The sequence below is a fragment of the Schistocerca cancellata genome, unplaced genomic scaffold, assembly GCF_023864275.1.
Source record: "Schistocerca cancellata isolate TAMUIC-IGC-003103 unplaced genomic scaffold, iqSchCanc2.1 HiC_scaffold_1108, whole genome shotgun sequence".
In the NCBI taxonomy this organism is placed as follows: Eukaryota; Metazoa; Arthropoda; class Insecta; order Orthoptera; family Acrididae; genus Schistocerca; species Schistocerca cancellata.
In genome coordinates this window covers 1-19,508 of record NW_026047107.1, presented here as the reverse complement: position 1 = coordinate 19,508, position 19,508 = coordinate 1, and the positions used below count along the sequence as shown (strand labels likewise).

The 19,508-nt window shown below is 49.3% G+C and overlaps 33 non-coding genes across 33 annotated transcripts; all 33 read right to left on the bottom strand.

The window, feature by feature from the left end:
- Positions 1-156: 156 nt before the first annotated feature.
- Trnas-uga (transfer RNA serine (anticodon UGA)) lies at positions 157-238 on the bottom strand. Its single transcript has one exon. It is a non-coding gene; the product is annotated as a tRNA-Ser (tRNA).
- A 693-nt stretch (positions 239-931) lies between these two features.
- Positions 932-1,013, bottom strand: Trnas-cga (transfer RNA serine (anticodon CGA)). The gene has a single exon. It is a non-coding gene; the product is annotated as a tRNA-Ser (tRNA).
- Positions 1,014-1,151: 138 nt separating this feature from the next.
- On the bottom strand, positions 1,152-1,224 carry Trnak-uuu (transfer RNA lysine (anticodon UUU)). The gene has a single exon. It is a non-coding gene; the product is annotated as a tRNA-Lys (tRNA).
- Positions 1,225-1,763: 539 nt separating this feature from the next.
- Trnaf-gaa (transfer RNA phenylalanine (anticodon GAA)) lies at positions 1,764-1,836 on the bottom strand. The gene has a single exon. It is a non-coding gene; the product is annotated as a tRNA-Phe (tRNA).
- A 611-nt stretch (positions 1,837-2,447) lies between these two features.
- On the bottom strand, positions 2,448-2,529 carry Trnas-uga (transfer RNA serine (anticodon UGA)). The gene has a single exon. It is a non-coding gene; the product is annotated as a tRNA-Ser (tRNA).
- Positions 2,530-3,221: 692 nt separating this feature from the next.
- Positions 3,222-3,303, bottom strand: Trnas-cga (transfer RNA serine (anticodon CGA)). The gene has a single exon. It is a non-coding gene; the product is annotated as a tRNA-Ser (tRNA).
- Positions 3,304-3,441: 138 nt separating this feature from the next.
- Positions 3,442-3,514, bottom strand: Trnak-uuu (transfer RNA lysine (anticodon UUU)). The gene has a single exon. It is a non-coding gene; the product is annotated as a tRNA-Lys (tRNA).
- A 538-nt stretch (positions 3,515-4,052) lies between these two features.
- Positions 4,053-4,125, bottom strand: Trnaf-gaa (transfer RNA phenylalanine (anticodon GAA)). The gene has a single exon. It is a non-coding gene; the product is annotated as a tRNA-Phe (tRNA).
- Positions 4,126-4,736: 611 nt separating this feature from the next.
- Positions 4,737-4,818, bottom strand: Trnas-uga (transfer RNA serine (anticodon UGA)). The gene has a single exon. It is a non-coding gene; the product is annotated as a tRNA-Ser (tRNA).
- A 689-nt stretch (positions 4,819-5,507) lies between these two features.
- Positions 5,508-5,589, bottom strand: Trnas-cga (transfer RNA serine (anticodon CGA)). The gene has a single exon. It is a non-coding gene; the product is annotated as a tRNA-Ser (tRNA).
- Positions 5,590-5,727: 138 nt separating this feature from the next.
- Trnak-uuu (transfer RNA lysine (anticodon UUU)) lies at positions 5,728-5,800 on the bottom strand. Its single transcript has one exon. It is a non-coding gene; the product is annotated as a tRNA-Lys (tRNA).
- Positions 5,801-6,338: 538 nt separating this feature from the next.
- On the bottom strand, positions 6,339-6,409 carry Trnaf-gaa (transfer RNA phenylalanine (anticodon GAA)). Its single transcript has one exon. It is a non-coding gene; the product is annotated as a tRNA-Phe (tRNA).
- A 624-nt stretch (positions 6,410-7,033) lies between these two features.
- On the bottom strand, positions 7,034-7,115 carry Trnas-uga (transfer RNA serine (anticodon UGA)). Its single transcript has one exon. It is a non-coding gene; the product is annotated as a tRNA-Ser (tRNA).
- A 683-nt stretch (positions 7,116-7,798) lies between these two features.
- On the bottom strand, positions 7,799-7,879 carry Trnas-cga (transfer RNA serine (anticodon CGA)). The gene has a single exon. It is a non-coding gene; the product is annotated as a tRNA-Ser (tRNA).
- Positions 7,880-8,626: 747 nt separating this feature from the next.
- Trnaf-gaa (transfer RNA phenylalanine (anticodon GAA)) lies at positions 8,627-8,699 on the bottom strand. Its single transcript has one exon. It is a non-coding gene; the product is annotated as a tRNA-Phe (tRNA).
- A 609-nt stretch (positions 8,700-9,308) lies between these two features.
- On the bottom strand, positions 9,309-9,389 carry Trnas-uga (transfer RNA serine (anticodon UGA)). Its single transcript has one exon. It is a non-coding gene; the product is annotated as a tRNA-Ser (tRNA).
- Positions 9,390-10,095: 706 nt separating this feature from the next.
- Positions 10,096-10,177, bottom strand: Trnas-cga (transfer RNA serine (anticodon CGA)). Its single transcript has one exon. It is a non-coding gene; the product is annotated as a tRNA-Ser (tRNA).
- A 138-nt stretch (positions 10,178-10,315) lies between these two features.
- On the bottom strand, positions 10,316-10,388 carry Trnak-uuu (transfer RNA lysine (anticodon UUU)). The gene has a single exon. It is a non-coding gene; the product is annotated as a tRNA-Lys (tRNA).
- Positions 10,389-10,927: 539 nt separating this feature from the next.
- On the bottom strand, positions 10,928-11,000 carry Trnaf-gaa (transfer RNA phenylalanine (anticodon GAA)). The gene has a single exon. It is a non-coding gene; the product is annotated as a tRNA-Phe (tRNA).
- A 611-nt stretch (positions 11,001-11,611) lies between these two features.
- On the bottom strand, positions 11,612-11,693 carry Trnas-uga (transfer RNA serine (anticodon UGA)). Its single transcript has one exon. It is a non-coding gene; the product is annotated as a tRNA-Ser (tRNA).
- A 689-nt stretch (positions 11,694-12,382) lies between these two features.
- On the bottom strand, positions 12,383-12,464 carry Trnas-cga (transfer RNA serine (anticodon CGA)). Its single transcript has one exon. It is a non-coding gene; the product is annotated as a tRNA-Ser (tRNA).
- A 138-nt stretch (positions 12,465-12,602) lies between these two features.
- On the bottom strand, positions 12,603-12,675 carry Trnak-uuu (transfer RNA lysine (anticodon UUU)). The gene has a single exon. It is a non-coding gene; the product is annotated as a tRNA-Lys (tRNA).
- A 539-nt stretch (positions 12,676-13,214) lies between these two features.
- On the bottom strand, positions 13,215-13,287 carry Trnaf-gaa (transfer RNA phenylalanine (anticodon GAA)). Its single transcript has one exon. It is a non-coding gene; the product is annotated as a tRNA-Phe (tRNA).
- A 611-nt stretch (positions 13,288-13,898) lies between these two features.
- Trnas-uga (transfer RNA serine (anticodon UGA)) lies at positions 13,899-13,980 on the bottom strand. The gene has a single exon. It is a non-coding gene; the product is annotated as a tRNA-Ser (tRNA).
- Positions 13,981-14,669: 689 nt separating this feature from the next.
- On the bottom strand, positions 14,670-14,751 carry Trnas-cga (transfer RNA serine (anticodon CGA)). The gene has a single exon. It is a non-coding gene; the product is annotated as a tRNA-Ser (tRNA).
- Positions 14,752-14,889: 138 nt separating this feature from the next.
- Positions 14,890-14,962, bottom strand: Trnak-uuu (transfer RNA lysine (anticodon UUU)). Its single transcript has one exon. It is a non-coding gene; the product is annotated as a tRNA-Lys (tRNA).
- Positions 14,963-15,501: 539 nt separating this feature from the next.
- Trnaf-gaa (transfer RNA phenylalanine (anticodon GAA)) lies at positions 15,502-15,574 on the bottom strand. The gene has a single exon. It is a non-coding gene; the product is annotated as a tRNA-Phe (tRNA).
- A 611-nt stretch (positions 15,575-16,185) lies between these two features.
- On the bottom strand, positions 16,186-16,267 carry Trnas-uga (transfer RNA serine (anticodon UGA)). Its single transcript has one exon. It is a non-coding gene; the product is annotated as a tRNA-Ser (tRNA).
- Positions 16,268-16,956: 689 nt separating this feature from the next.
- On the bottom strand, positions 16,957-17,038 carry Trnas-cga (transfer RNA serine (anticodon CGA)). Its single transcript has one exon. It is a non-coding gene; the product is annotated as a tRNA-Ser (tRNA).
- A 138-nt stretch (positions 17,039-17,176) lies between these two features.
- Positions 17,177-17,249, bottom strand: Trnak-uuu (transfer RNA lysine (anticodon UUU)). The gene has a single exon. It is a non-coding gene; the product is annotated as a tRNA-Lys (tRNA).
- Positions 17,250-17,788: 539 nt separating this feature from the next.
- Trnaf-gaa (transfer RNA phenylalanine (anticodon GAA)) lies at positions 17,789-17,861 on the bottom strand. Its single transcript has one exon. It is a non-coding gene; the product is annotated as a tRNA-Phe (tRNA).
- A 611-nt stretch (positions 17,862-18,472) lies between these two features.
- Trnas-uga (transfer RNA serine (anticodon UGA)) lies at positions 18,473-18,554 on the bottom strand. The gene has a single exon. It is a non-coding gene; the product is annotated as a tRNA-Ser (tRNA).
- Positions 18,555-19,243: 689 nt separating this feature from the next.
- Positions 19,244-19,325, bottom strand: Trnas-cga (transfer RNA serine (anticodon CGA)). The gene has a single exon. It is a non-coding gene; the product is annotated as a tRNA-Ser (tRNA).
- Positions 19,326-19,508: the final 183 nt, after the last annotated feature.

Genomic DNA, 19,508 nt, shown 5'->3' with positions numbered 1-19,508 from the left:
GTGAGACGAGGAGATGAGCTGCGGCTTCTGGGCGCGACTGTAACGCTGCGCCCTCGATCAAATAACACTGCACATTGCTGGTGACCCACGTGTTTAGTAGTGACGCAACTGCTAGGATGCAGCTCAACGTCCGCCTTTTGAGAGCGAGAAAATTTTCGCAGTCGGCAGGACTCGAACCTACGCTCCCAGAGGGAATCTGATTTCAAGTCAGACGCCTTAACCACTCGGCCACGACTGCCGGTGGCGGAAGCGACTCCCGACAAGTCAAACCGCCATCTTTAGAAGCAATCTGATGGCAGAAAACGGCGTGGCCTCACTCTTTGCTGTAGGGTTTCCATTAGCCGTTACGAAAGTGTACTAATTTTCGCCCAGACAGGGACTTGAACCCAGGACCCTTCGGTTGAAAACCTAACGCTCTACCGACTCAGCTATGCGGGCCCACGCACGAGCATTATCGTACAGCTGCGTGGTGTGCGAGTGTTTCGCATGTCGTAATTGCTGGCTTATGGCTCCAATGGCGACTTCACCGACTTCCCACTGACGCACCGCTGACGCTAGTTTTCTGTCGTCTTAAAACGATGGACATACCTCCAAGCAGCTGCGAGATCTTAAGAAAAGAAAAAAAAAAAAAAAAAAACGCTGCACTACTGCTTTTGCCGCACTCGAATGATTGAAATTGCGATTCTTAAAAAGAAAATGAAATTTTCGAGCACATCTGTGTACTCACCATCTCAGCGACGGCTTTCTGCAGTCCCAGCGTCAGTGCGAGGTGAACCGATAGGCACAGTAAGCAGCGGTCGTCGCGAAAACTCAGTATTCTTAAAACGGAAATTTTCGTCTTGTTGAGAATGGCGTCACTGGTTGCACCCGCATTCGCCCACGCATGTCACATGTGTGCGAAAACGTTTGCTCCTCTTTACGCAAAATCGCACGCAGCCGGTAGGATTCGAACCTACGCTCCCAGAGGGAATCTGATTTCGAGTCAGACGCCTTAACCACTCGGCCACGACTGCCGTTAGCGCGGTGTTCTCCCGACACATGCAACTGCTACCGTATAAAACGCTGTGGTGTCAGAAAACGGCGTAGCTGCATTATTTTCCGTAGCGTTTCCACCGCTACCAGACGAATCGCTACCAAAGTATTAAAATTTCCGCCCGGACAGGGACTTGAACCCTGGACCCTTAGGTTAAAAGCCTAATGCTCTACCGACTGAGCTATCCGGGCTCACACAAGGCTGCAAAATCTCCTACGATGCACAACTATACATTGACTCATGTCCTTTACTGTTGTGCAATCGCTGCATGGGGCCGTTACTAATAAAACGTCGCCTAAATGCTGTCTACAAACTTATCGCGCTAAGCCCGTAACACACTATCGAAGACTGCTGACACACGATGCAACAACAAATTGCACCAGTTGTTACGTCTCATACGTTGGAGCAGAGAATTTACGTGTTTTGTCGACACTCACTGGGCAATTGGAAAATTCACAAGCATTTCGAATGCAATGTTTCCCACGCTTTCGCTCATTTCACGGTTCCGTTGAAGACGTTCTTCACCACCTGACACAGAAAAAGGAATGCAGTCGGTAGGATATTTTTAATTCTTTTGCTTCTAAGGGAGTTAGTTATCTAGTAAGTTCCTCTTGTGGCATGCAATAGACAACCAGAACAGCTACAGGAGAGAGTCATTTTTGTTGTCAGCGGTAGTTGCATTATCACAAACGCAGAGTAATTCCATTGGCGTCGCATCAAAACGAGTACCTGCCGAAACCCGGGATCGAACCAGGGACCTTTAGATCTTCAGTCTAACGCTCTCCCAACTGAGCTATTTCGGCTGACGGCGAAGGTTGCCATTTGCATGTGTTCGTTCACTTCTGCCTCGTTGCCAATTTCACAGTCACCTTCGTCTGATAAGACACAGGGACGCTGAAGGGCGAGCAGCCGATGCAGTGAAGTTCCACACACATTTCTTCAGCTTCCGTCATCGTAACAAGCAAACATGTCGACTCGATTCGTGTGATATTGAATTCGCTGACTTGACGTGACGCCACGCTGACGCTAGAAAACCCGTGCTATATCGATGCCAGGGGCAACTCGTGTGCAGAGAACGAGACACAAGAAGGAGTGAGCCTCTCCACCATATGAGAGGCAGTATCTAGCAGATACACATGGTAAAACATTCGACTTGCGTTAGCTCATAAATTGCTACACGTCATCGTCTGCAAGCTAAAATGGACACATCTGCACTGCCCAGTGAGGCGACACTTGTACTAACACCTGGTGGACGGCTGTGAGACGAGGAGATGAGCTGCGGCTTCTGGGCGCGACTGTAACGCTGCGCCCTCGATCAAATAACACTGCACATTGCTGGTGACCCACGTGTTTAGTAGTGACGCAACTGCTAGGATGCAGCTCAACGTCCGCCTTTTGAGAGCGAGAAAATTTTCGCAGTCGGCAGGACTCGAACCTACGCTCCCAGAGGGAATCTGATTTCAAGTCAGACGCCTTAACCACTCGGCCACGACTGCCGGTGGCGGAAGCGACTCCCGACAAGTCAAACCGCCATCTTTAGAAGCAATCTGATGGCAGAAAACGGCGTGGCCTCACTCTTTGCTGTAGGGTTTCCATTAGCCGTTACGAAAGTGTACTAATTTTCGCCCAGACAGGGACTTGAACCCAGGACCCTTCGGTTGAAAACCTAACGCTCTACCGACTCAGCTATGCGGGCCCACGCACGAGCATTATCGTACAGCTGCGTGGTGTGCGAGTGTTTCGCATGTCGTAATTGCTGGCTTATGGCTCCAATGGCGACTTCACCGACTTCCCACTGACGCACCGCTGACGCTAGTTTTCTGTCGTCTTAAAACGATGGACATACCTCCAAGCAGCTGCGAGATCTTAAGAAAAGAAAAAAAAAAAAAAAAAACGCTGCACTACTGCTTTTGCCGCACTCGAATGATTGAAATTGCGATTCTTAAAAAGAAAATGAAATTTTCGAGCACATCTGTGTACTCACCATCTCAGCGACGGCTTTCTGCAGTCCCAGCGTCAGTGCGAGGTGAACCGATAGGCACAGTAAGCAGCGGTCGTCGCGAAAACTCAGTATTCTTAAAACGGAAATTTTCGTCTTGTTGAGAATGGCGTCACTGGTTGCACCCGCATTCGCCCACGCATGTCACATGTGTGCGAAAACGTTTGCTCCTCTTTACGCAAAATCGCACGCAGCCGGTAGGATTCGAACCTACGCTCCCAGAGGGAATCTGATTTCGAGTCAGACGCCTTAACCACTCGGCCACGACTGCCGTTAGCGCGGTGTTCTCCCGACACATGCAACTGCTACCGTATAAAACGCTGTGGTGTCAGAAAACGGCGTAGCTGCATTATTTTCCGTAGCGTTTCCACCGCTACCAGACGAATCGCTACCAAAGTATTAAAATTTCCGCCCGGACAGGGACTTGAACCCTGGACCCTTAGGTTAAAAGCCTAATGCTCTACCGACTGAGCTATCCGGGCTCACACAAGGCTGCAAAATCTCCTACGATGCACAACTATACATTGACTCATGTCCTTTACTGTTGTGCAATCGCTGCATGGGCCGTTACTAATAAAACGTCGCCTAAATGCTGTCTACAAACTTATCGCGCTAAGCCCGTAACACACTATCGAAGACTGCTGACACACGATGCAACAACAAATTGCACCAGTTGTTACGTCTCATACGTTGGAGCAGAGAATTTACGTGTTTTGTCGACACTCACTGGGCAATTGGAAAATTCACAAGCATTTCGAATGCAATGTTTCCCACGCTTTCGCTCATTTCACGGTTCCGTTGAAGACGTTCTTCACCACCTGACACAGAAAAAGGAATGCAGTCGGTAGGATATTTTTAATTCTTTTGCTTCTAAGGGAGTTAGTTATCTAGTAAGTTCCTCTTGTGGCATGCAATAGACAACCAGAACAGCTACAGGAGAGAGTCATTTTTGTTGTCAGCGGTAGTTGCATTATCACAAACGCAGAGTAATTCCATTGGCGTCGCATCAAAACGAGTACCTGCCGAAACCCGGGATCGAACCAGGGACCTTTAGATCTTCAGTCTAACGCTCTCCCAACTGAGCTATTTCGGCTGACGGCGAAGGTTGCCATTTGCATGTGTTCGTTCACTTCTGCCTCGTTGCCAATTTCACAGTCACCTTCGTCTGATAAGACACAGGGACGCTGAAGGGCGAGCAGCCGATGCAGTGAAGTTCCACACACATTTCTTCAGCTTCCGTCATCGTAACAAGCAAACATGTCGACTCGATTCGTGTGATATTGAATTCGCTGACTTGACGTGACGCCACGCTGACGCTAGAAAAACCGTGCTATATCGATGCCAGGGGCAACTCGTGTGCAGAGAACGAGACACAAGAAGGAGTGAGCCTCTCCACCATATGAGAGGCAGTATCTAGCAGATACACATGGTAAAACATTCGACTTGCGTTAGCTCATAAATTGCTACACGTCATCGTCTGCAAGCTAAAATGGACACATCTGCACTGCCCAGTGAGGCGACACTTGTACTAACACCTGGTGGACGGCTGTGAGACGAGGAGATGAGCTGCGGCTTCTGGGCGCGACTGTAACGCTGCGCCCTCGATCAAATAACACTGCACATTGCTGGTGACCCACGTGTTTAGTAGTGACGCAACTGCTAGGATGCAGCTCAACGTCCGCCTTTTGAGAGCGAGAAAATTTTCGCAGTCGGCAGGACTCGAACCTACGCTCCCAGAGGGAATCTGATTTCAAGTCAGACGCCTTAACCACTCGGCCACGACTGCCGGTGGCGAAGCGACTCCCGACAAGTCAAACCGCCATCTTTAGAAGCAATCTGATGGCAGAAAACGGCGTGGCCTCACTCTTTGCTGTAGGGTTTCCATTAGCCGTTACGAAAGTGTACTAATTTTCGCCCAGACAGGGACTTGAACCCAGGACCCTTCGGTTGAAAACCTAACGCTCTACCGACTCAGCTATGCGGGCCCACGCACGAGCATTATCGTACAGCTGCGTGGTGTGCGAGTGTTTCGCATGTCGTAATTGCTGGCTTATGGCTCCAATGGCGACTTCACCGACTTCCCACTGACGCACCGCTGACGCTAGTTTTCTGTCGTCTTAAAACGATGGACATACCTCAAGCAGCTGCGAGATCTTAAGAAAAGAAAAAAAAAAAAAAAAACGCTGCACTACTGCTTTTGCCGCACTCGAATGATTGAAATTGCGATTCTTAAAAAGAAAATGAAATTTTCGAGCACATCTGTGTACTCACCATCTCAGCGACGGCTTTCTGCAGTCCCAGCGTCAGTGCGAGGTGAACCGATAGGCACAGTAAGCAGCGGTCGTCGCGAAAACTCAGTATTCTTAAAACGGAAATTTTCGTCTTGTTGAGAATGGCGTCACTGGTTGCACCCGCATTCGCCCACGCATGTCACATGTGTGCGAAAACGTTTGCTCCTCTTTACGCAAAATCGCACGCAGCCGGTAGGATTCGAACCTACGCTCCCAGAGGGAATCTGATTTCGAGTCAGACGCCTTAACCACTCGGCCACGACTGCCGTTAGCGCGGTGTTCTCCCGACACATGCAACTGCTACCGTATAAAACGCTGTGGTGTCAGAAAACGGCGTAGCTGCATTATTTTCCGTAGCGTTTCCACCGCTACCAGACGAATCGCTACCAAAGTATTAAAATTTCCGCCCGGACAGGGACTTGAACCCTGGACCCTTAGGTTAAAAGCCTAATGCTCTACCGACTGAGCTATCCGGGCTCACACAAGGCTGCAAAATCTCCTACGATGCACAACTATACATTGACTCATGTCCTTTACTGTTGTGCAATCGCTGCATGGGGCCGTTACTAATAAAACGTCGCCTAAATGCTGTCTACAAACTTATCGCGCTAAGCCCGTAACACACTATCGAAGACTGCTGACACACGATGCAACAACAAATTGCACCAGTTGTTACGTCTCATACGTTGGAGCAGAGAATTTACGTGTTTTGTCGACACTCACTGGGCAATTGGAAAATTCACAAGCATTTCGAATGCAATGTTTCCCACGCTTTCGCTCATTTCACGGTTCCGTTGAAGACGTTCTTCACCACCTGACACAGAAAAAGGAATGCAGTCGGTAGGATATTTTTAATTCTTTTGCTTCTAAGGGAGTTAGTTATCTAGTAAGTTCCTCTTGTGGCATGCAATAGACAACCAGAACAGCTACAGGAGAGAGTCATTTTTGTTGTCAGCGGTAGTTGCATTATCACAAACGCAGAGTAATTCCATTGGCGTCGCATCAAACGAGTACCTGCCGAAACCGGGATCGAACCAGGGACCTTTAGATCTTCAGTCTAACGCTCTCCAACTGAGCTATTTCGGCTGACGGCGAAGGTTGCCATTTGCATGTGTTCGTTCACTTCTGCCTCGTTGCCAATTTCACAGTCACCTTCGTCTGATAAGACACAGGGACGCTGAAGGGCGAGCAGCCGATGCAGTGAAGTTCCACACACATTTCTTCAGCTTCCGTCATCGTAACAAGCAAACATAACAAGCAAACATGTCGACTCGATTCGTGTGATATTGAATTCGCTGACTTGACGTGACGCCACGCTGACGCTAGAAAACCCGTGCTATATCGATGCAGGGGCAACTCGTGTGCAGAGAACGAGACACAAGAAGGAGTGAGCCTCTCCACCATATGAGAGGCAGTATCTAGCAGATACACATGGATAAAACATTCGACTTGCGTTAGCTCATAAATTGCTACACGTCATCGTCTGCAAGCTAAAATGGACACATCTGCACTGCCCAGTGAGGCGACACTTGTACTAACACCTGGTGGACGGCTGTGAGACGAGGAGATGAGCTGCGGCTTCTGGGCGCGACTGTAACGCTGCGCCCTCGATCAAATAACACTGCACATTGCTGGTGACCCACGTGTTTAGTAGTGACGCAACTGCTAGGATGCAGCTCAACGTCCGCCTTTTGAGAGCGAGAAAATTTTCGCAGTCGGCAGGACTCGAACCTACGCTCCCAGAGGGAATCTGATTTCAAGTCAGACGCCTTAACCACTCGGCCACGACTGCCGGTGGCGGAAGCGACTCCCGACAAGTCAAACCGCCATCTTTAGAAGCAATCTGATGGCAGAAAACGGCGTGGCCTCACTCTTTGCTGTAGGGTTTCCATTAGCCGTTACGAAAGTGTACTAATTTTCGCCCAGACAGGGACTTGAACCCAGGACCCTTCGGTTGAAAACCTAACGCTCTACCGACTCAGCTATGCGCCCACGCACGAGCATTATCGTACAGCTGCGTGGTGTGCGAGTGTTTCGCATGTCGTAATTGCTGGCTTATGGCTCCAATGGCGACTTCACCGACTTCCACTGACGCACCGCTGACGCTAGTTTTCTGTCGTCTTAAAACGATGGACATACCTCCAAGCAGCTGCGAGATCTTAAGAAAAGAAAAAAAAAAAAAACGCTGCACTACTGCTTTTGCCGCACTCGAATGATTGAAATTGCGATTCTTAAAAAGAAAATGAAATTTCGAGCACATCTGTGTACTCACCATCTCAGCGACGGCTTTCTGCACTCCCAGCGTCAGTGCGAGGTTAACCGATAGGCACAGTAAGCAGCGGTCGTCGCGAAAACTCAGTATTCTTAAAACGGAAATTTTCGTCTTGTTGAGAATGGCGTCACTGGTTGCACCCGCATTCGCCCACGCATGTCACATGTGTGCGAAACGTTTGCTCCTCTTTACGCAAAATCGCACGCAGCCGGTAGGATTCGAACCTACGCTCCCAGAGGGAATCTGATTTCGAGTCAGACGCCTTAACCACTCGGCACGACTGCCGTTAGCGCGGTGTTCTCCCGACACATGCAACTGCTACCGTATAAAACGCTGTGGTGTCAGAAAACGGCGTAGCTGCATTATTTTCCGTAGCGTTTCCACCGCTACCAGACGAATCGCTACCAAAGTATTAAAATTTCCGCCGGACAGGGACTTGAACCCTGGACCCTTAGGTTAAAAGCCTAATGCTCTACCGACTGAGCTATCCGGGCTCACACAAGGCTGCAAAATCTCCTACGATGCACAACTATACATTGACTCATGTCCTTTACTGTTGTGCAATCGCTGCATGGGGCCGTTACTAATAAAACGTCGCCTAAATGCTGTCTACAAACTTATCGCGCTAAGCCCGTAACACACTATCGAAGACTGCTGACACACGATGCAACAACAAATTGCACAGTTGTTACGTCTCATACGTTGGAGCAGAGAATTTACGTGTTTTGTCGACACTCACTGGGCAATTGGAAAATCACAAGCATTTCGAATGCAATGTTTCCCACGCTTTCGCTCATTTCACGGTTCCGTTGAAGACGTTCTTCACCACCTGACACAGAAAAAGGAATGCAGTCGGTAGGATATTTTTAATTCTTTTGCTTCTAAGGGAGTTAGTTATCTAGTAAGTTCCTCTTGTGGCATGCAATAGACAACCAGAACAGCTACAGGAGAGAGTCATTTTTGTTGTCAGCGGTAGTTGCATTATCACAAACGCAGAGTAATTCCATTGGCGTCGCATCAAAACGAGTACCTGCCGAAACCCGGGATCGAACCATGGACCTTTAGATCTTCAGTCTAACGCTCTCCCAACTGAGCTATTTCGGCTGACGGCGAAGGTTGCCATTTGCATGTGTTCGTTCACTTCTGCCTCGTTGCAATTTCACAGTCACCTTCGTCTGATAAGACACAGGGACGCTGAAGGGCGAGCAGCCGATGCAGTGAAGTTCCACACACATTTCTTCAGCTTCCGTCATCGTAACAAGCAAACATGTCGACTCGATTCGTGTGATATTGAATTCGCTGACTTGACGTGACGCCACGCTGACGCTAGAAAACCCGTGCTATATCGATGCCAGGGGCAACTCGTGTGCAGAGAACGAGACACAAGAAGGAGTGAGCCTCTCCACCATATGAGAGGCAGTATCTAGCAGATACACATGGTAAAACATTCGACTTGCGTTAGCTCATAAATTGCTACACCGTCATCGTCTGCAAGCTAAAATGGACACATCTGCACTGCCCAGTGAGGCGACACTTGTACTAACACCTGGTGACGGCTGTGAGACGAGGAGATGAGCTGCGGCTTCTGGGCGCGACTGTAACGCTGCGCCCTCGATCAAATAACACTGCACATTGCTGGTGACCCACGTGTTTAGTAGTGACGCAACTGCTAGGATGCAGCTCAACGTCCGCCTTTTGAGAGCGAGAAAATTTCGCAGTCGGCAGGACTCGAACCTACGCTCCCAGAGGGAATCTGATTTCAAGTCAGACGCCTTAACCACTCGGCACGACTGCCGGTGGCGGAAGCGACTCCCGACAAGTCAAACCGCCATCTTTAGAAGCAATCTGATGGCAGAAAACGGCGTGGCCTCACTCTTTGCTGTAGGGTTTCCATTAGCCGTTACGAAAGTGTACTAATTTTCGCCCAGACAGGGACTTGAACCCAGGACCCTTCGGTTGAAACCTAACGCTCTACCGACTCAGCTATGCGGGCCCACGCACGAGCATTATCGTACAGCTGCGTGGTGTGCGAGTGTTTCGCATGTCGTAATTGCTGGCTTATGGCTCCAATGGCGACTTCACCGACTTCCCACTGACGCACCGCTGACGCTAGTTTTCTGTCGTCTTAAAACGATGGACATACCTCCAAGCAGCTGCGAGATCTTAAGAAAGAAAAAAAAAAAAAAACGCTGCACTACTGCTTTTGCCGCACTCGAATGATTGAAATTGCGATCTTAAAAGAAAATGAAATTTTCGAGCACATCTGTGTACTCACCATCTCAGCGACGGCTTTCTGCAGTCCAGCGTCAGTGCGAGGTTAACCGATAGGCACAGTAAGCAGCGGTCGTCGCGAAAACTCAGTATTCTTAAAACGGAAACTCAGTATTCTTAAAACGGAAATTTTCGTCTTGTTGAGAATGGCGTCACTGGTTGCACCCGCATTCGCCCACGCATGTCACATGTGTGCGAAAACGTTTGCTCCTCTTTACGCAAAATCGCACGCAGCCGGTAGGATTCGAACCTACGCTCCCAGAGGGAATCTGATTTCGAGTCAGACGCCTTAACCACTCGGCCACGACTGCCGTTAGCGCGGTGTTCTCCCGACACATGCAACTGCTACCGTATAAAACGCTGTGGTGTCAGAAAACGGCGTAGCTGCATTATTTTCCGTAGCGTTTCCACCGCTACCAGACGAATCGCTACCAAAGTATTAAAATTTCCGCCCGGACAGGGACTTGAACCCTGGACCCTTAGGTTAAAAGCCTAATGCTCTACCGACTGAGCTATCCGGGCTCACACAAGGCTGCAAAATCTCCTACGATGCACAACTATACATTGACTCATGTCCTTTACTGTTGTGCAATCGCTGCATGGGGCCGTTACTAATAAAACGTCGCCTAAATGCTGTCTACAAACTTATCGCGCTAAGCCCGTAACACACTATCGAAGACTGCTGACACACGATGCAACAACAAATTGCACCAGTTGTTACGTCTCATACGTTGGAGCAGAGAATTTACGTGTTTTGTCGACACTCACTGGGCAATTGGAAAATTCACAAGCATTTCGAATGCAATGTTTCCCACGCTTTCGCTCATTTCACGGTTCCGTTGAAGACGTTCTTCACCACCTGACACAGAAAAAGGAATGCAGTCGGTAGGATATTTTTAATTCTTTTGCTTCTAAGGGAGTTAGTTATCTAGTAAGTTCCTCTTGTGGCATGCAATAGACAACCAGAACAGCTACAGGAGAGAGTCATTTTTGTTGTCAGCGGTAGTTGCATTATCACAAACGCAGAGTAATTCCATTGGCGTCGCATCAAAACGAGTACCTGCCGAAACCCGGGATCGAACCATGGACCTTTAGATCTTCAGTCTAACGCTCTCCCAACTGAGCTATTTCGGCTGACGGCGAAGGTTGCCATTTGCATGTGTTCGTTCACTTCTGCCTCGTTGCCAATTTCACAGTCACCTTCGTCTGATAAGACACAGGGACGCTGAAGGGCGAGCAGCCGATGCAGTGAAGTTCCACACACATTTCTTCAGCTTCCGTCATCGTAACAAGCAAACATGTCGACTCGATTCGTGTGATATTGAATTCGCTGACTTGACGTGACGCCACGCTGACGCTAGAAAACCCGTGCTATATCGATGCCAGGGGCAACTCGTGTGCAGAGAACGAGACACAAGAAGGAGTGAGCCTCTCCACCATATGAGAGGCAGTATCTAGCAGATACACATGGTAAAACATTCGACTTGCGTTAGCTCATAAATTGCTACACGTCATCGTCTGCAAGCTAAAATGGACACATCTGCACTGCCCAGTGAGGCGACACTTGTACTAACACCTGGTGGACGGCTGTGAGACGAGGAGATGAGCTGCGGCTTCTGGGCGCGACTGTAACGCTGCGCCCTCGATCAAATAACACTGCACATTGCTGGTGACCCACGTGTTTAGTAGTGACGCAACTGCTAGGATGCAGCTCAACGTCCGCCTTTTGAGAGCGAGAAAATTTTCGCAGTCGGCAGGACTCGAACCTACGCTCCCAGAGGGAATCTGATTTCAAGTCAGACGCCTTAACCACTCGGCCACGACTGCCGGTGGCGGAAGCGACTCCCGACAAGTCAAACCGCCATCTTTAGAAGCAATATGATGGCAGAAAACGGCGTGGCCTCACTCTTTGCTGTAGGGTTTCCATTAGCCGTTACGAAAGTGTACTAATTTTCGCCCAGACAGGGACTTGAACCCAGGACCCTTCGGTTGAAAACCTAACGCTCTACCGACTCAGCTATGCGGGCCCACGCACGAGCATTATCGTACAGCTGCGTGGTGTGCGAGTGTTTCGCATGTCGTAATTGCTGGCTTATGGCTCCAATGGCGACTTCACCGACTTCCCACTGACGCACCGCTGACGCTAGTTTTCTGTCGTCTTAAAACGATGGACATACCTCCAAGCAGCTGCGAGATCTTAAGAAAAGAAAAAAAAAAAAAAACGCTGCACTACTGCTTTTGCCGCACTCGAATGATTGAAATTGCGATTCTTAAAAAGAAAATGAAATTTTCGAGCACATCTGTGTACTCACCATCTCAGCGACGGCTTTCTGCAGTCCCAGCGTCAGTGCGAGGTTAACCGATAGGCACAGTAAGCAGCGGTCGTCGCGAAAACTCAGTATTCTTAAAACGGAAATTTTCGTCTTGTTGAGAATGGCGTCACTGGTTGCACCCGCATTCGCCCACGCATGTCACATGTGTGCGAAAACGTTTGCTCCTCTTTACGCAAAATCGCACGCAGCCGGTAGGATTCGAACCTACGCTCCCAGAGGGAATCTGATTTCGAGTCAGACGCCTTAACCACTCGGCCACGACTGCCGTTAGCGCGGTGTTCTCCCGACACATGCAACTGCTACCGTATAAAACGCTGTGGTGTCAGAAAACGGCGTAGCTGCATTATTTTCCGTAGCGTTTCCACCGCTACCAGACGAATCGCTACCAAAGTATTAAAATTTCCGCCCGGACAGGGACTTGAACCCTGGACCCTTAGGTTAAAAGCCTAATGCTCTACCGACTGAGCTATCCGGGCTCACACAAGGCTGCAAAATCTCCTACGATGCACAACTATACATTGACTCATGTCCTTTACTGTTGTGCAATCGCTGCATGGGGCCGTTACTAATAAAACGTCGCCTAAATGCTGTCTACAAACTTATCGCGCTAAGCCCGTAACACACTATCGAAGACTGCTGACACACGATGCAACAACAAATTGCACCAGTTGTTACGTCTCATACGTTGGAGCAGAGAATTTACGTGTTTTGTCGACACTCACTGGGCAATTGGAAAATTCACAAGCATTTCGAATGCAATGTTTCCCACGCTTTCGCTCATTTCACGGTTCCGTTGAAGACGTTCTTCACCACCTGACACAGAAAAAGGAATGCAGTCGGTAGGATATTTTTAATTCTTTTGCTTCTAAGGGAGTTAGTTATCTAGTAAGTTCCTCTTGTGGCATGCAATAGACAACCAGAACAGCTACAGGAGAGAGTCATTTTTGTTGTCAGCGGTAGTTGCATTATCACAAACGCAGAGTAATTCCATTGGCGTCGCATCAAAACGAGTACCTGCCGAAACCCGGGATCGAACCATGGACCTTTAGATCTTCAGTCTAACGCTCTCCCAACTGAGCTATTTCGGCTGACGGCGAAGGTTGCCATTTGCATGTGTTCGTTCACTTCTGCCTCGTTGCCAATTTCACAGTCACCTTCGTCTGATAAGACACAGGGACGCTGAAGGGCGAGCAGCCGATGCAGTGAAGTTCCACACACATTTCTTCAGCTTCCGTCATCGTAACAAGCAAACATGTCGACTCGATTCGTGTGATATTGAATTCGCTGACTTGACGTGACGCCACGCTGACGCTAGAAAACCCGTGCTATATCGATGCCAGGGGCAACTCGTGTGCAGAGAACGAGACACAAGAAGGAGTGAGCCTCTCCACCATATGAGAGGCAGTATCTAGCAGATACACATGGTAAAACATTCGACTTGCGTTAGCTCATAAATTGCTACACGTCATCGTCTGCAAGCTAAAATGGACACATCTGCACTGCCCAGTGAGGCGACACTTGTACTAACACCTGGTGGACGGCTGTGAGACGAGGAGATGAGCTGCGGCTTCTGGGCGCGACTGTAACGCTGCGCCCTCGATCAAATAACACTGCACATTGCTGGTGACCCACGTGTTTAGTAGTGACGCAACTGCTAGGATGCAGCTCAACGTCCGCCTTTTGAGAGCGAGAAAATTTTCGCAGTCGGCAGGACTCGAACCTACGCTCCCAGAGGGAATCTGATTTCAAGTCAGACGCCTTAACCACTCGGCCACGACTGCCGGTGGCGGAAGCGACTCCCGACAAGTCAAACCGCCATCTTTAGAAGCAATATGATGGCAGAAAACGGCGTGGCCTCACTCTTTGCTGTAGGGTTTCCATTAGCCGTTACGAAAGTGTACTAATTTTCGCCCAGACAGGGACTTGAACCCAGGACCCTTCGGTTGAAAACCTAACGCTCTACCGACTCAGCTATGCGGGCCCACGCACGAGCATTATCGTACAGCTGCGTGGTGTGCGAGTGTTTCGCATGTCGTAATTGCTGGCTTATGGCTCCAATGGCGACTTCACCGACTTCCCACTGACGCACCGCTGACGCTAGTTTTCTGTCGTCTTAAAACGATGGACATACCTCCAAGCAGCTGCGAGATCTTAAGAAAAGAAAAAAAAAAAAAAACGCTGCACTACTGCTTTTGCCGCACTCGAATGATTGAAATTGCGATTCTTAAAAAGAAAATGAAATTTTCGAGCACATCTGTGTACTCACCATCTCAGCGACGGCTTTCTGCAGTCCCAGCGTCAGTGCGAGGTTAACCGATAGGCACAGTAAGCAGCGGTCGTCGCGAAAACTCAGTATTCTTAAAACGGAAATTTTCGTCTTGTTGAGAATGGCGTCACTGGTTGCACCCGCATTCGCCCACGCATGTCACATGTGTGCGAAAACGTTTGCTCCTCTTTACGCAAAATCGCACGCAGCCGGTAGGATTCGAACCTACGCTCCCAGAGGGAATCTGATTTCGAGTCAGACGCCTTAACCACTCGGCCACGACTGCCGTTAGCGCGGTGTTCTCCCGACACATGCAACTGCTACCGTATAAAACGCTGTGGTGTCAGAAAACGGCGTAGCTGCATTATTTTCCGTAGCGTTTCCACCGCTACCAGACGAATCGCTACCAAAGTATTAAAATTTCCGCCCGGACAGGGACTTGAACCCTGGACCCTTAGGTTAAAAGCCTAATGCTCTACCGACTGAGCTATCCGGGCTCACACAAGGCTGCAAAATCTCCTACGATGCACAACTATACATTGACTCATGTCCTTTACTGTTGTGCAATCGCTGCATGGGGCCGTTACTAATAAAACGTCGCCTAAATGCTGTCTACAAACTTATCGCGCTAAGCCCGTAACACACTATCGAAGACTGCTGACACACGATGCAACAACAAATTGCACCAGTTGTTACGTCTCATACGTTGGAGCAGAGAATTTACGTGTTTTGTCGACACTCACTGGGCAATTGGAAAATTCACAAGCATTTCGAATGCAATGTTTCCCACGCTTTCGCTCATTTCACGGTTCCGTTGAAGACGTTCTTCACCACCTGACACAGAAAAAGGAATGCAGTCGGTAGGATATTTTTAATTCTTTTGCTTCTAAGGGAGTTAGTTATCTAGTAAGTTCCTCTTGTGGCATGCAATAGACAACCAGAACAGCTACAGGAGAGAGTCATTTTTGTTGTCAGCGGTAGTTGCATTATCACAAACGCAGAGTAATTCCATTGGCGTCGCATCAAAACGAGTACCTGCCGAAACCCGGGATCGAACCATGGACCTTTAGATCTTCAGTCTAACGCTCTCCCAACTGAGCTATTTCGGCTGACGGCGAAGGTTGCCATTTGCATGTGTTCGTTCACTTCTGCCTCGTTGCCAATTTCACAGTCACCTTCGTCTGATAAGACACAGGGACGCTGAAGGGCGAGCAGCCGATGCAGTGAAGTTCCACACACATTTCTTCAGCTTCCGTCATCGTAACAAGCAAACATGTCGACTCGATTCGTGTGATATTGAATTCGCTGACTTGACGTGACGCCACGCTGACGCTAGAAAACCCGTGCTATATCGATGCCAGGGGCAACTCGTGTGCAGAGAACGAGACACAAGAAGGAGTGAGCCTCTCCACCATATGAGAGGCAGTATCTAGCAGATACACATGGTAAAACATTCGACTTGCGTTAGCTCATAAATTGCTACACGTCATCGTCTGCAAGCTAAAATGGACACATCTGCACTGCCCAGTGAGGCGACACTTGTACTAACACCTGGTGGACGGCTGTGAGACGAGGAGATGAGCTGCGGCTTCTGGGCGCGACTGTAACGCTGCGCCCTCGATCAAATAACACTGCACATTGCTGGTGACCCACGTGTTTAGTAGTGACGCAACTGCTAGGATGCAGCTCAACGTCCGCCTTTTGAGAGCGAGAAAATTTTCGCAGTCGGCAGGACTCGAACCTACGCTCCCAGAGGGAATCTGATTTCAAGTCAGACGCCTTAACCACTCGGCCACGACTGCCGGTGGCGGAAGCGACTCCCGACAAGTCAAACCGCCATCTTTAGAAGCAATATGATGGCAGAAAACGGCGTGGCCTCACTCTTTGCTGTAGGGTTTCCATTAGCCGTTACGAAAGTGTACTAATTTTCGCCCAGACAGGGACTTGAACCCAGGACCCTTCGGTTGAAAACCTAACGCTCTACCGACTCAGCTATGCGGGCCCACGCACGAGCATTATCGTACAGCTGCGTGGTGTGCGAGTGTTTCGCATGTCGTAATTGCTGGCTTATGGCTCCAATGGCGACTTCACCGACTTCCCACTGACGCACCGCTGACGCTAGTTTTCTGTCGTCTTAAAACGATGGACATACCTCCAAGCAGCTGCGAGATCTTAAGAAAAGAAAAAAAAAAAAAAACGCTGCACTACTGCTTTTGCCGCACTCGAATGATTGAAATTGCGATTCTTAAAAAGAAAATGAAATTTTCGAGCACATCTGTGTACTCACCATCTCAGCGACGGCTTTCTGCAGTCCCAGCGTCAGTGCGAGGTTAACCGATAGGCACAGTAAGCAGCGGTCGTCGCGAAAACTCAGTATTCTTAAAACGGAAATTTTCGTCTTGTTGAGAATGGCGTCACTGGTTGCACCCGCATTCGCCCACGCATGTCACATGTGTGCGAAAACGTTTGCTCCTCTTTACGCAAAATCGCACGCAGCCGGTAGGATTCGAACCTACGCTCCCAGAGGGAATCTGATTTCGAGTCAGACGCCTTAACCACTCGGCCACGACTGCCGTTAGCGCGGTGTTCTCCCGACACATGCAACTGCTACCGTATAAAACGCTGTGGTGTCAGAAAACGGCGTAGCTGCATTATTTTCCGTAGCGTTTCCACCGCTACCAGACGAATCGCTACCAAAGTATTAAAATTTCCGCCCGGACAGGGACTTGAACCCTGGACCCTTAGGTTAAAAGCCTAATGCTCTACCGACTGAGCTATCCGGGCTCACACAAGGCTGCAAAATCTCCTACGATGCACAACTATACATTGACTCATGTCCTTTACTGTTGTGCAATCGCTGCATGGGGCCGTTACTAATAAAACGTCGCCTAAATGCTGTCTACAAACTTATCGCGCTAAGCCCGTAACACACTATCGAAGACTGCTGACACACGATGCAACAACAAATTGCACCAGTTGTTACGTCTCATACGTTGGAGCAGAGAATTTACGTGTTTTGTCGACACTCACTGGGCAATTGGAAAATTCACAAGCATTTCGAATGCAATGTTTCCCACGCTTTCGCTCATTTCACGGTTCCGTTGAAGACGTTCTTCACCACCTGACACAGAAAAAGGAATGCAGTCGGTAGGATATTTTTAATTCTTTTGCTTCTAAGGGAGTTAGTTATCTAGTAAGTTCCTCTTGTGGCATGCAATAGACAACCAGAACAGCTACAGGAGAGAGTCATTTTTGTTGTCAGCGGTAGTTGCATTATCACAAACGCAGAGTAATTCCATTGGCGTCGCATCAAAACGAGTACCTGCCGAAACCCGGGATCGAACCATGGACCTTTAGATCTTCAGTCTAACGCTCTCCCAACTGAGCTATTTCGGCTGACGGCGAAGGCTGCCATTTGCATGTGTTCGTTCACTTCTGCCTCGTTGCCAATTTCACAGTCACCTTCGTCTGATAAGACACAGGGACGCTGAAGGGCGAGCAGCCGATGCAGTGAAGTTCCACACACATTTCTTCAGCTTCCGTCATCGTAACAAGCAAACATGTCGACTCGATTCGTGTGATATTGAATTCGCTGACTTGACGTGACGCCACGCTGACGCTAGAAAACCCGTGCTATATCGATGCCAGGGGCAACTCGTGTGCAGAGAACGAGACACAAGAAGGAGTGAGCCTCTCCACCATATGAGAGGCAGTATCTAGCAGATACACATGGTAAAACATTCGACTTGCGTTAGCTCATAAATTGCTACACGTCATCGTCTGCAAGCTAAAATGGACACATCTGCACTGCCCAGTGAGGCGACACTTGTACTAACACCTGGTGGACGGCTGTGAGACGAGGAGATGAGCTGCGGCTTCTGGGCGCGACTGTAACGCTGCGCCCTCGATCAAATAACACTGCACATTGCTGGTGACCCACGTGTTTAGTAGTGACGCAACTGCTAGGATGCAGCTCAACGTCCGCCTTTTGAGAGCGAGAAAATTTTCGCAGTCGGCAGGACTCGAACCTACGCTCCCAGAGGGAATCTGATTTCAAGTCAGACGCCTTAACCACTCGGCCACGACTGCCGGTGGCGGAAGCGACTCCCGACAAGTCAAACCGCCATCTTTAGAAGCAATATGATGGCAGAAAACGGCGTGGCCTCACTCTTTGCTGTAGGGTTTCCATTAGCCGTTACGAAAGTGTACTAATTTTCGCCCAGACAGGGACTTGAACCCAGGACCCTTCGGTTGAAAACCTAACGCTCTACCGACTCAGCTATGCGGGCCCACGCACGAGCATTATCGTACAGCTGCGTGGTGTGCGAGTGTTTCGCATGTCGTAATTGCTGGCTTATGGCTCCAATGGCGACTTCACCGACTTCCCACTGACGCACCGCTGACGCTAGTTTTCTGTCGTCTTAAAACGATGGACATACCTCCAAGCAGCTGCGAGATCTTGAGAAAAGAAAAAAAAAAAAAAACGCTGCACTACTGCTTTTGCCGCACTCGAATGATTGAAATTGCGATTCTTAAAAAGAAAATGAAATTTTCGAGCACATCTGTGTACTCACCATCTCAGCGACGGCTTTCTGCAGTCCCAGCGTCAGTGCGAGGTGAACCGATAGGCACAGTAAGCAGCGGTCGTCGCGAAAACTCAGTATTCTTAAAACGGAAATTTTCGTCTTGTTGAGAATGGCGTCACTGGTTGCACCCGCATTCGCCCACGCATGTCACATGTGTGCGAAAACGTTTGCTCCTCTTTACGCAAAATCGCACGCAGCCGGTAGGATTCGAACCTACGCTCCCAGAGGGAATCTGATTTCGAGTCAGACGCCTTAACCACTCGGCCACGACTGCCGTTAGCGCGGTGTTCTCCCGACACATGCAACTGCTACCGTATAAAACGCTGTGGTGTCAGAAAACGGCGTAGCTGCATTATTTTCCGTAGCGTTTCCACCGCTACCAGACGAATCGCTACCAAAGTATTAAAATTTCCGCCCGGACAGGGACTTGAACCCTGGACCCTTAGGTTAAAAGCCT